Raw genomic sequence first — 13,930 nt, 5'->3', positions numbered from 1 at the left:
TGCACTGTTTAAGATGAACGTTGCACTCTTTGAAATAAAAATTGTACTCTTTGAAACAAAAGTTGCACTGTTTTGACAAATATTACATTGTTTTAAAAAAAATTACACTGTTTCTTTTTATCTTCCTCCTCCTCCTCCCTCCCCTCGGCGATGGGCCTGCATGGCGTCGGCATCGAGCAGGCCCATAGCCACCTTTCCTCCGCGTTGGCTCACCCGGCGCTCTAGCTGGGTCAGCTTCGTCGCCGTCTGTGACTCTGACCGCGAGATCGCCAGCGCATGGGCCGCCACGACATCACCGTCGTCCTCCGCGGCACCGCCGCCTACCACGAGCGGGCTGAGAACCCCCGCACCATACTCTTTATCAGATTGAATCCTTCCTCTCCCGTTGCACTTCTTAACCATAGTTATAAATTTTTGGATAATCATCGACATGAAATAAATAAGATAACAACTAAAAGACTAATAAAAGGAAATCTAAATCGAACTAACTCTACTAAAATATTCTACTGTTCAACTTATCATTAATTCGATTTTAATTTTGTTTTATCGTGAAGAGGATCCTTCCGAGCTTGTAGGAGACGAAGGCGTTGGCGCACTCGCAGGCGATCTGCTCCTCGCTCAGGTCTTACCGCCACCACTCGCCCCACCACACTTCGGCGGGCGTGTCTATCTCCACCCGCACACCTCCCTAGCTAGCCGCTCTAGCCTAGCCGGCCACAGATCCTCCCAGCCCAGCTTCGTTGCCGTCGCATCACCGAGGTCCACCGTATTCCTCACTGAGAAGCCGTGCTCCCTCTTTAACCCACAGGCGACCACCTCCACGCCGGCCCAGACGAAGCAGAATCGGGAGTCATCAAGGAGTGCGAAGAGCTCACGAGGGGGGTTGGCGTCGCGATCTCAGTCGCGGTGCAGCAGTTGGTAGATGAGGTAACTGTTGCCGATGCAGAGGTGGAGGAGCACGATGTTGATGACGTGGTTAGCCTTATTGAAATTGTTTTGGTAATAGTGTAAAATTTATGTTCTTCTTCTTAATCATACAAGTTGAAGTCGGATTCAATCTGAAAAAGAGTATAGTGCGAAGGTTCTCGGCCCGCTCGTCGCAAGCGGCAATGCCGCGGAGGACGACGGCAATGTCGCGGCGGCCCATGGGCGGGCGATCTCGCGATCAGAGTCGCAGACAGTGACGAAGCCGACCCAGCTGGAGCGCTGGGTGAGCCAGTTTGGCGCGAAGGAAAGGTGGTTGTGGGCCCTCTTGACGCCAACGCCATGCAGGCCCATCGCCGAGGGGAAGGAAGAGGAGGAGGAGGAAGATAAAGAGAAATGGTGTAATTTTTTTAGAACAGTGTAATATTTGTCAAAATGGTGCAATTTTTGTTTCAAAGATTGTAATTTTTATTTCAAAGAGTGCAATGTTCACCTTAAACAGTGCAATTTTTTTTGTAAAACAGTGCAATATAATTTTAACAGTGCAACATTCATCTTTTTCTTTGTCTTTCTCTAATTTTTGGTCTATAATAGTCTTTTAAAGAGACAAATTTTTTTCTTTAATTTTTTTACGTTTTATTCTTATATTTTTTCTATCCTCTCCATCTTTGTTCACTCTTTGGAGATGGGCGCGCCTTTTTTCCTCACCTTCATGGGCGGGGAGCACCTCCTCAACCATCAGCTCATCGTCTCTGTCTGCTCTACCCTCACCCGCCCTGCTCCGAGTTCTCTTTCTTCGATAACGGCGAAGGCGGAGGCGAAGAAGGGAAAAAGAAGGCGGCGCCGCCCTCGTTACCGTCGCCGAGGGCTGCCGATGCCGATAGAGGAGGAGATGGAGAAAGAGGAAGCGGCGCCGCCCTCATTACGATCGCCGAAGGCCGCAAAGACAGTGGAGAAGGTAATGGGGGTCAGAGAGAAAAAAATAATGAAGAAAAAAAAAGAAGAGAGATAAAAAGAAGAGAGAGAAAGAAACAGAATAAGGGCATTTTCGTCCTGTAGCGAAAAATCCGGCCCGAATCTGTAAAATTAAAAAAGGCTGCCCAATTTTGCAAAAACTCAAAACTTGTGGATTTTTTATGCAAATTGGCCTTTTTCTTTTTTTTTTTTTTTGCCTTTTGAAAATAAAATCCTCTAGTTATGATTCTGCAGATTTAGCGCAAAATTTTTGGGCCAATTTGTATAAAAAATCCACAAGTTTTGAGTTTTTGCAAAACTGAACCGTCTTTTTCGATTTACAGATTCGGTCCGAATGTTTGGTAAACTGACCAAAATACCCTTATACCTTTTTCTCCCTCTTTTTTTTCTCACGTTCTTTTTTTTCTCGCTGAAGAAGGCGACGAAGGCAAAGGCGGAAACGACCCCCAACGTCTCTGCCCCTCATGCCCTCACCATCGCCCGCGCACCCCTCGCCTTACTCGCCTCCGAACCCGCCGATGCCATGCTGCGATCCTCTTTTTTTTCTCTCTGACCCTCCTCCACCGCCTTCGCAGCCCTCCGCAACGATAAGAGGATGGTAACACGTCCTCTTCCTCCATTTTCGCCCTCCACCTCAACTGCAGCGAATTTTCTACCTGTCGTCCCCACTGCTGCCACCGGTGACGAAGAGGAAGTGCTTCTCGGAGCCGAGAAGCATGCCGTCAAGAATTAGCATTTTTGTTTTTTTAAAACAAAAAAATAACTAAAAGACCAAAAATTAGAGAATAATAAAGAAAATCAGAGAAAAAGGAAGAAAAGGACGAAGTTGCACTGTTAAGATTAAATTACACTATTTTAAAAGAACATTGTACTATTATGGATGTAAGTTGCACTCTTTGAAATATAAACTGCACCTTTTAAAATAAAAGTTACACTCTTTAAACGAAAGTTGCACTCTTTGAGCGATATTTACACTGTTTCTCCTCTTGTTACACTCCTTGAGATGTCAACTACACCTTTTAAGATAAAAGTTACACTCTTTAAACGAAAGTTGCACTCTTTGAGAGATATTTACACTGTTTTTTTTGTTAAAGGGTGCAATTTACATATCAAAGAAGAAATAGTATAACAAGAAGAGAAATAGTTGTGTAAATATCTTCTCTTAAAGAGTGTAACAAGAGAAAAAATAGTATAAATACCTCTCAAAGAGTGTAACTTTCATTTAAAGAGTGTAACTTTCATTTAAAAGTGCAGCTTACACATCAAAGAGTGCAACAAGAGGAGAAACAGTATAAATATCTCTCAAAGAGTACAACTTTTATTTAAAGAGTGTAACTTTCATCTTAAAGGGTGCGTTTTATATTTAAAAGAGTGCAACTTACGTCCATAATAGTGCAACGTTTTTTTTAAAACAGTGCAATTTAATCTTAACAATGCAAATTCATCTTCTAATTTCTTCTTCTCTTGTTTTTTTTATTATTCTCTAGTTTTTGGCCTTTTAGTTATTTTTTTTGTTTTAAACAAACAAAAGTGCTAATCCAGAGATGCTCCTGTGCATTCCTCGCCCTTCTCGCCTCTGACACTATCGAGGCCGCTCATGCTGCTGCCTTCTAGGGTAGGCAGGTAGACCGTGTGCCCCCTACCTTGCCGTCGAGCTTCTCGACGCCAAGAAATGCTTTCTCTTTATCGTCGGCAGTGGTGGTAGGAACGCGAGTTCCCAGAAGTGGGTTTGGTGGGTGCAAAATCCGTTGCAGTGGAGATGATAGGAGAAGGCGGAGGAAGAGAACGTAGTACCATCCTCGCTATTGTCGCGGAGGGCGACTATAACGTATCGAAACCCCGATAACGATTATCGAACTTTAGCCAAATTGGTTAAAGTGCCGAGAGAAATGGATAGACAAAGTCCTGTTGACATACCAATAGTGTTGGAAGGGATAAGAATGAGTTCTAGAAGTGTTGGAAAGGTTTTGGCATCGATCGGCGCGAAATAGAATCGAAACGGAGCCAAAAACCAAAGTCTGGACAAAGTGTACCGGTACAACCATCGAGTTGTCATCGGTACAGATATGTGTACCGGTACAAAATCAAAGTGTACCGGTACAAATCCTGCGAAACCGAGAGAGTTGCTCTCGGGTTTGCTCTCTGCGTAATTGTCACGCCCCGCCCCGAGATCGCTACCAATTTGGTCCGGTTCGGGCGCGCCGGACGGACGCCAAACGGACAACACCTCCCCTGTCCGCCCAAGGCTCAACACAGGATCATGTACAAAGAATTTGCCCAGGGATAATTCAATACATACACGATCCAACAAGGAGAGAAGCACAAAGAGTGCAATACAGCAAGAGCAAGTAACACAAGTATACATACAAGTGCATAAAGAGAGATACATCTAGCTATTACATCACATTCCACTTTTACATCTTTGATTACATTTACATTTTCATCATCACCAAAATGAATACATATTCCACTCATATGCATCTAGGTACAATGTACTCTCCAAAATACAACCACGTCACCTATGTACACGAGGGTACTCTAGTACAAAATGAAAGCCACAACTAGCTAGCTAGGGTGCTACGCCCTGACCGCGATTCTCCCCCGGAATGCTCGCACTCGGCCCTGCAACAAGATGGGGTGAGAACTATATAAATATAGTTCCCAGTAGGTTCGGCCGCCGACTCCGCCGATCTTCCCACTAGGTCTAAACTGGCACAGATAGATAGATAGATAGATAGATATAGAAATGAAACTGCGTCTATATTATACTATGCCATCAAATGCAAGCAATGCATGGAATATCATCTAGCAACAAGCCTATTATCATGCTAGTATGCTTCAATAATGTAATGAATACGAATACAACATAGTTAAGCAATCCACTATCATATACTATGTTTAACCATGGGATAAATAGAAATCCACTAATGCTATTCATGTCATTATCCCATCCACTAGGCTACCCCGCCTAAGATCTCAAATCTCATAGGTACTCACACTACAAGTCTAGTAGGTGAAGAGGTGAAGAGCTACCCCGCTCTTCGCCCCGACTGATATCTCAAATCTCATGGGTGAGGAGCTACCCCGCTCTTATCTCGCCAGTCTCACATCTCAAAGCCATAGGTGAAGAGCTACCCCGCTCTAATCTCATAGGTAATGAGCTACCCCACTCAATTCTCATAAGTAATGAGCTACACCGCTCAATCCTCATAGGGGAAGGGCTACCCCGCCCTTCGCCCCAACTCACTTCCCAGTCCAATGGGTGAGGAGCTACCCCGCTCGTATCCTACCCGGTGAGCTACCCCGCTCGTGAGCTACCCAGCTCGTGTGACAACTCCGGAGTGCACTGCTTGTGTGGAGCGACCACCACAAGCTCAAAACAGACTTGTGAGTATGATCCAATCCTCGCCAACTGAGGATACCCTGTCAACTAGGTTAACAAACACTCGAAAATCTACCTATCCCTAGGTCCATGTCAAGTGTCTCAACCACACTAATCAACTCACACTAGGGAATTGAACTATCCCTATGTTTGATGCCATAATGTCTCAATTACACTAATTCTCATGCAATATGCCACGATTAGGGAAACTCACCTATTCCCTATGCTCAATGCCACAACTGTTTCTATTACACTAAGTTCCAATGCCACTCGTCATTTTGTTAACATTGTTTACATGCCACTCGTCTAAGTCATAGTGTTTTCTATACACTAGTTCGCATGTCACTAGTTTTCATCATCAAGTCCGAGTTCACCGTTCTCTTATCACTATAGGATCTCATGTCACAAACCCTAATCCTCATTCATTCTAGATTTAAGTGTCAAGTCCATAATGCTACAAAACTAGACATGCATGCAAGGAAATAGAAATGCAACTATACATACATCCTATAATGCATAAGAATAATATATATGATCAACCATTCTAACTCGGACATAGAAAGAAGCTCAGTCGCTTCCGGATGGACACCCCCCACCTTTTTAATGCTACCAAGAGGCTAGGGTTCCGATTTCGTGATTTTTGGAAGCTTTCGCCGCGAGCTGCGGCAATTTGTACTGAAACAGGCCTTTTCTCCGATATCTTCGCGTAGCCTTGTCGTATCACCGAACCGACTTCGCCAACGCGTCAGAATACCTATCAATTTGGTTTGTATAGGTTCAATTTAGATCAATACCCCTCACAAGAAAAACCCCTCTTTTAATGCCCTAAGATGTAACTATGCAAGAATTCATCATTTGATCTTTAAATTCGAGCATTAATCATCAATTTAGCATCTAGGAGTTTCACTAAATCCATTTCTAGGGCATATGAATCATTCCTTAGCAATTCACCATTAGAGGTTCATGAAGCTTACCTCAAACACAAGCTTCCACTTAGACCAAGGAAGGAGAAGATGAAGATGGCTTTAACTCCAAGCTACTCTAATCTCCTCCAAGCTTGCTTCACCACCAAGCAACTCCAATTTTTCTCCTCCAATCCTCTCTTTGTTAGAGAGAAAGAGAGATCATAGAGACAAAGAGAGAAAGAAGGAAACTTACTCTCTCTCTCTCTCTCTCTCTCTCGGTTTGGGACAAAAAGGCAAAGGGTTCACATATATATATATATAAGCCCCCAAAACACTATTCACTTCAGTTTGTAGCTCAGGTACAGATATTTTTCGCCTGCCCTTCTGAATATCCGTTTGAGCTCAAATTTGGCAGTCATGCTCGGTTTTACTTAACTTAACGAAAGGATTTTTAATCTTTCAGTTTCGACCCTATTTGGTCACCGAAAGCTCTACTGAACTGTAATCTCTAGCAGATAGCAGTTCGATTTTATTTTCCACCTTCCAGATGTCAGAATGAGGTGAAACTTTAATTCTAGCCTCACAAAAATAATTCTGACATATCCTCCAGTTTTCATAATTTTCTGACACTGTGCATTTTCTGCTAATTTATCTGTCACGTCTCTCACAGAAAATTCTAAATCTTTTGTTTTCGCTCCGATTTCAGCACAGGTCATTTCCAACTTATACTTTACACTCTTAAGTCCAAAAAAAATAGTATCTCACACTATTTTTATTTATATTTATTTTTATATTAAAAATTCAGCATACTACATCCACCGTAACTTCATAATTTTAGAAGTTCGGTACCTTACAATAGAAGTTCGGTACCTTACATCCTCCACTCCTTAAAAAGAGTTTCATTCTCGAAACTAACCAAATTTCAACCCCAATCACATTCCAACTCGATTTATCAAGCAATCGGGGATTCCAATACACTTTTCCTTCTTGGAGTGACCTTTTACTCATTGAAATCATCCAAGGCCCACTATGGAGGATATGAGACCAAATTCACTCACATTTGCTAAGTGTAACTCCGAAAGTGCATTACCACCGTAGGAAGAACCACTATTGTAATAACCTCACACGAACTCCCGTTCGTGAATCCAAGCCTAAACTCGCCGACAAGGCTACTCGCCTACCGTTTATCTCAATCTCATAGACGAACCACAGTTCACCAATTCTACGTAGGTCTACCGCCTAAACCCGTCTCAACACGTAGCGTCTCTCGCTCGCAAGCGCAGACCTAATCATAACCAGGCGAAATTCTCACTTGAGAATTTGCACACACTCCAACCAGGAGCAATCAAGACCCCAAACCACTCTAAATCCTCGGGTTGGGTCACCATTGCACTCTTAGTGCATCCATGATCACACGATCTAACACGTGGCATTCCACACTCTCGGGTCTAAGCTCGGACTACCGTCCTGACCAAATCTCTGCCCTACCCCTAGCCGCTGCCACCCACAGCTGACTGCGCCTGTTCATAGGGACCCAGGTTCCACAGTCCACGAATGGTCCAGGCACGGATCATCCTCAAGCTATACCCGCAACCATCGTCTCCCACGACATGCTCACCCGAGCAACACATATCACTATTGGCTCCTAAGCACCTAATGCGAGTCATCAGCCCCACGAGTGATCCCGGGCGCACTTCACACTTAGTAATGCTATAGTGCTACTGCCTACACACTCTCCCGACTGAGTCAACACCGTACTTCATGAGTACCTATACTCGAGCGCTCTACGTGCCGTACACTAATTCCAACATTAGGCAACCCTGCCTATGCGCATCGGCCACACGAGCACGACTCACCCACCTCACTTCGAGGTACTACTAGGCCCACGTGCTCGTGCTCGGACACTAACCGATCGCCTTACCACGAGTCTCATTTCTTGTCAAACAATCATCACTAGCATTTTGCTAGTGCTATCTAGCTCTCTACCTGCTCCAACAGGCGCTACACCATCACCACATAAGCACGCCCGGGTATCTACACCAACCCGTCCACTTGCTCCCTACTATCCAATGCATAATAGTAGCGAACAACCACAAGTAAATGTATGCAATTCCTTAAGTCTACATCATGCAGAAGGGTATGATTACTTTAATTAAATCATACCTGGCATGGTGTCACACTCCTCGACCCCAGCAGGTCGCTCCGCTTGAGCGGCAAATACTCGACCACTCGGAGCCGACCGGGTCGCCTCAAGCCGTTGCGGCGCCATCGCACGTCCCGCCGATACTGCAGCAGGCAGAACTCCACCCGACTGCCCCGGAGTCACTGGGGCGGATGCAATAGACGGTGCATGCAACGATCTTTCTGGGCACTGACAGCTAATATGCCCCACCTGACCACACCTGAAGCATCGTCCCGCGCTATGCTCACAGTTTCTTGCGCGATGCTCCCCACCGCAAATCACACATCGCACAGGTCCCTGGCTCTCAAACTGCCTCCTCGGGTTCAAATGCATGTGAGAATTTTAATAACTCTACGTATGCATGATAAATGACAAGAACTTAGTGGATATAGAGAACAAATGTGACATGTGGACATGAATGTAGAAAATGGCATTGATGAGTCAAGAGTGCTAGAGTTGAACACTTAGAAAATAAGTGTGGCATTAAGGAATGAGTACAAGAGCAAAGTAGTGTATATGACACTAGTAAAGATTAACAAATACAAAGGTAGTGACATTATGACATAACAATCTTAGAGTTAAGGGTCATATGTCCATTATTTTCTTATAGTTAAGGAATGGATTGGACTTGACATCCTTATAGTTAAGGATAGGATCATACTCACCTGTAAGTCCTTGCTCGAGTGTGGTAGCTCCTCCTCGGGCGATTAGCTCCGGAATTATCATCACTGGGTCGTAGCGAGTATCTCCCCAGATGACGGTCCCGTCGAGTTGTAGCGGGTATCTTCCCGATATTAGGGATTGGTTGGTGAGTCGTTGAGGGCGAAACCTACGGGTTAGCCAAGAGATTGGGCAATGAGATTGTGATCTTACATTCATCATAAGCATACTATTGAGCATTGCATTTATTATTGTTCAGGCATATTAGCTGCATTGTTTAGTTTGGTTACTATCTATATTTCTTTTCTTCTATTATGCCTGATTTAGACCTAGTGGGAAAGTCGGCGTCGTTGGTTGTCGAACCCACTGGGAACTTTGTTGTAGTTCTCACACCCCATTTTCCACAGAGCCCAGACCGAGCGAGCCGGCGGATCATCGCGGTAAGGGCATCGTGCCCTAGATAGAGACTACCCGAGTGGGGTTCCATTTTGTAGTTGCATACCTTTATACATCGTCTTTTGTATTTTGATGACTATAGATGTTAAAGGAAAAAGAACATGAATGTTGTTAAAGATTTTCTATTTAAATGCAAGAACTATATTTTGAGATCATATGATGTAAAGAGAAGAAATGATGCAAAAATGTAAATGATTTCCTAAGTGTACTTTATTACTTTCACTATTGGCCATTGCTTGCCCTCGTGCAAGCCATTCTGTATGCTTCCGCTTATGCAAATTTTTACTCTATTGATACTTATTGTTAAGCCTTGGGCGGACAGGGGAGGCTCTGTCCGTTCGGCGTCTGTTCGACACTCTCGAACCGGCCAAAAGGATTGGGCTCGGGGCGTGACAGCCACGGAGACGGCGGAGGAGGGTTGAAGAGAAAAAAAAAAGGAGAGTCGCAGTGCGGCCTCGACGGCGTCGGAGGCGAGGAGGGCGGGGGTGCGCGGGCGAGGGTGAGGGCGTAAGGGGCAAAGGCGAGGGTGGCCGTTTTCGCCTTCGCCTCCGTCACCTTCTTGGGTGAGGAAAAAAAAAGAACGCCAGAAAAAAAAAAGAGAAAAAAGTATAAGGGTATTTTGGTCGGTTTACTAAAAATTTGGACCGAATCTGCAAAATAAAAAAAGACAGCCCATTTTTGCAAAAGTTCAAAACTTGTAGGTTTTTAATGCAAATTAGCCAAATTTTTGTGAACTAACTAAAATATTCTTTCACCTAAAATATGTATGCACTTAGTAGTTTTAATAATGAATGCTTCAGTTAGATGATTATTATTGATGTTTGAATATTTGTGAATTATTTGAATTGGTTTTCCTATTATGCATACGATTGGAGTGTATGGATCTTCGGTTTTGGAATTATGTATTTATACTCTGTGGTTTTCTACCCTCGAGATAGTCGGTTTTCAAAATAGAGTTTCCGAGTGGGAAAAAATTTAAAAAAGGTTTTCGAATGGTTTTATGGATGATTATATAAATTTTAAAAACAAAGCTTCCGGGTGGGGAGCACTTTTAAATAGGATGCTTGTTGTACTGTGCATCGCATCATCCAGTGCCTAAGGAGTGTTTAGAGGCATGCATCATCTCTAAGGATTGCTAGCTGTATGTGAATGCATCGCATATATTGGTTGTTGATTGGTGAATGTAAATTGTGGTTGAGGTCCTGATGTTATTGCCGGTACGCCGTGCAAATACAAAGAAGACTCTGTCCTAGTGGACAGAGGAACATTGTATTTGTGGTGGGTCTGTACGTCGCGTGGGCCTGGTTGAATAAAAAAAAAAATGGCACATTTTTCGCAACTCTGATTTCTAAAATGGTAATCGTTATAAAAAGGTTTTTTAAATCAGCCCCGAGGCGTGACATGAATATTAGATCCCATATGTCAAGACAATTTGATAAGGTAGTTAAATTTTTGGCCAATTTGCATAAAAAATCCACAAGTTTTGAGCTTTTACAAAACTGAGCCGTCTTTTTTGATTTTATAGATTCGGTCCGGATTTTTAGTAAATTGACCAAAATATCCTTATACTTTTTTCTCTTTCCCTTTTTTTTTATCGCGTTCTTTTTTTTTTTCTCGCCGAAGAAGTCGATAGAGGCGGAGGCGGAAACAGCCCCCCTTGCCTCTGCCCCTCACGTCCTCGCCCTCACCTGTGCCCTCCCACCCCCCCGCCGTCCTTGCCTTCAACCCCGCCAAGGCCACGCCACAACTCTTATTTAGCCGCTGTCCCCATTGCCGCCACCGGCGACGAGAAGGAAGTGCTTCTGGGGGCCGAGAAGCATGCCGGTGAGGGAGGGGGAGAAAAATAGTTACACTACGACGAGGGTGGTGACTCCGATAGAGGGCAAGGGTGAGATCGTGACAAAGAAAAATTATAGAGAGAAATAAAATAAGAATAATAAAAAATAAAAATAAAAAAATATTTTTCTACAGGAAAGGCCAAAAATTGTAGAAAAAGAAAGAAGAAAATAAAATTGCACTGTTAAAATAAAGTTACACTATTTTTAAAAATTTTGCACTGTTTTAAATGAAAGTTGCACTCTTTGAAACAGAAATTACACTCTTTGGAATAAGAGTTATACTCTTTAGACGAAAGTTGCACTCTTTGGTCTTTAGATGAAAGTAGCACTTTTTAGGTGAAATTTACACCATTTCTCTTTCTCTTCTTCTTCCTCTTCCTCCTTCCCCTCCGCTTTCTTGTCCTTTCTCGTCCTTTTCCTCCTTCTTCCTTCTCCTTCCACGGCCTCCGCTTTTGCGGTGGCGAGAGCGACAAAGGTGGTGGTGTCTCTCATAGCACTAGACCTAGCCTTTACTTGGTTTATATAAAGTTGGGGTAGGAGCTAGTTTCCTATGTGACATAGTGAGATAGAATAAAAGAGAGAGAGAAAGGCTTTTATCTTGAGCTCAGCACATTTTGACTGGTTTCATCATCTCTTTCTCTATTGATCTCCTTGTCTGTTATTGGATAACATGCTGCAGTGTTAGGAATTAAAGGTGGTTATTATCGTGTAATTGCTCAAGAGGTGTCGGGGAGGACTCGGCAAGGGGGAACGCGACGAAAGCGGCGGCGCTGAGGGAGAACTCGGCGAGGGTGATGCCAACGCTCATGGAGGTGTCGGGGAGAAGGAGCTCGAAGCGGTAGCCGAGGGCATCGGAGGAGATGCCGCCATTGTCGCGCTAGGCCTCGAGGCAGCCCCAGGGCTTCTAGGTGCTGTCACCAGGGTGGAGGATGAGCCACGCACCTGGGTTGGAGCAGCTCACCCGATCCGTCATGGGAGGACGCCACGAAAGGGGTCGCCATCGACGCCAGCACCATGGGCGACCCTGACAGGTCGTGCACCGTCACCGACCACCCCTTTCGCTCCTTCCCTGGTTGCTCCCGCTCTCGCTCTGACTCGAACGACGCCATCCACCCTCCTCGCCTCCGATTGCACCACCGATCTATTCAAGCAAATCAACAATTAATCATCCAGCAGGGGTTGGTGGTTATAAAAAATATCGGACCAAGAGCGCTTTCGACCGAGAACGCTTCGTATTAGTAAGGAGGAGGACGAGAGAGCGGAAAACAAGAAGGAGGAGGAAGAAGAAGAGAAAGAAATATGGTGTAAATTTTATTCAAAGAGTGCAACTTTCGCCTAAAGAGTGTAACTCTCATCCCAAAGAGTAAAATTTCTGTCTCAAAGAATACAACTTTTATGTAAAACAATGTAAAAATTTTTTAAAACAGTGTAACTTTATTTTAACAGTGCAATTTCATTATCTTCTTTCTTCTTATATGACTTTTGCCCTTTCTTGGAGAGAAAAATATTTTTTATTTTTATTTTTTATTATTCTTATTTTTTTCTCTTTATAATTTTTTTTAGTCACGACCTCACCTTTGCCCTCTATCGCAGCCACCACCCTCACCGGAATGTAACTATTTTTCTCCCCCTCTGTAACGACCCAGCCCACTGGCAACAATAACTAGTTGGGCCCAACCACCGGCCCAAAATGCTTAAGCCTAGTTATTATTACTAGTGTCTAAGTCTCATATAAACCCAATGACAACCCCATTCCCATCCGATGTGGGACTATTGGGGTGTCACAGACTCCCCCCGTTAAGGCCCTGACGTCCTCGTCAGTCCAATCACACACACAGCCCAAGATCACCAGGCGATGTGAGACTCGTCACGCTAGCCCGTCATCCAGATCCTGGCTCAGCCGAGACTCGCCACACATGTCCAGCTGGTGAACCGGCTCTGATACCAAATGTAACGACCCAGCCCACTGGCAACAATAACTAGTTGGGCCCAACCACCGGCCCAAAATGCTTAAGCCCAGTTATTATTACTAGTGTCTAAGTCTCATATAAACCCAATGACAACCCCATTCCCATCCGATGTGGGACTATTGGGGTGTCACACCCTCCCTCGCTAGCGTGCTTCTCAGCCCCGAGAAGCACTTCCTCTTCGTCGCCAGCGGCGGCGGTGAGGATGGCGGGTGGAGGAGGGTCAGAGAGGGAAAAAGGAAATAAGGTTATGGCGTGGCCTCAGCGGGGTCGGAGGCGAGGAGAGTAAGGGGTGCAAGGGTGAGGGCATGAAGGGCAGAGGCGAGGGGGATTGTTTCCGCCTCTGCCTCCACCGACTTCTGCGGTGAGAAAAAAAAAGAACGCGAGAAAAAAAAGGAGAGAGAAAAAGGTATAAGAGTATTTTTGGTCAGTTTGTTGATAATTCGGACCGAATCTATAAAATCAAAAAATGCGGCACAGTTTTGCAAAAGCTCAAAACTTATGGATTTTTTATGCAAATTGGCCTAAATTTTTTTTTTCCTTCATGTCTAATTTTCTTTTTAAATTCATTAGTTAAAATTAATCATAACATGCACAAAAAAATTACAATTAAAAATTTTGATTTCTTTGGTGAATAATTA

This window comes from Ananas comosus, linkage group 18, assembly GCF_001540865.1.
Source record: "Ananas comosus cultivar F153 linkage group 18, ASM154086v1, whole genome shotgun sequence".
Taxonomy (NCBI): Eukaryota; Viridiplantae; Streptophyta; class Magnoliopsida; order Poales; family Bromeliaceae; genus Ananas; species Ananas comosus.
The sequence above is the reverse complement of the archived record's forward strand: the minus strand, read 5'-3'. Positions refer to the sequence as shown.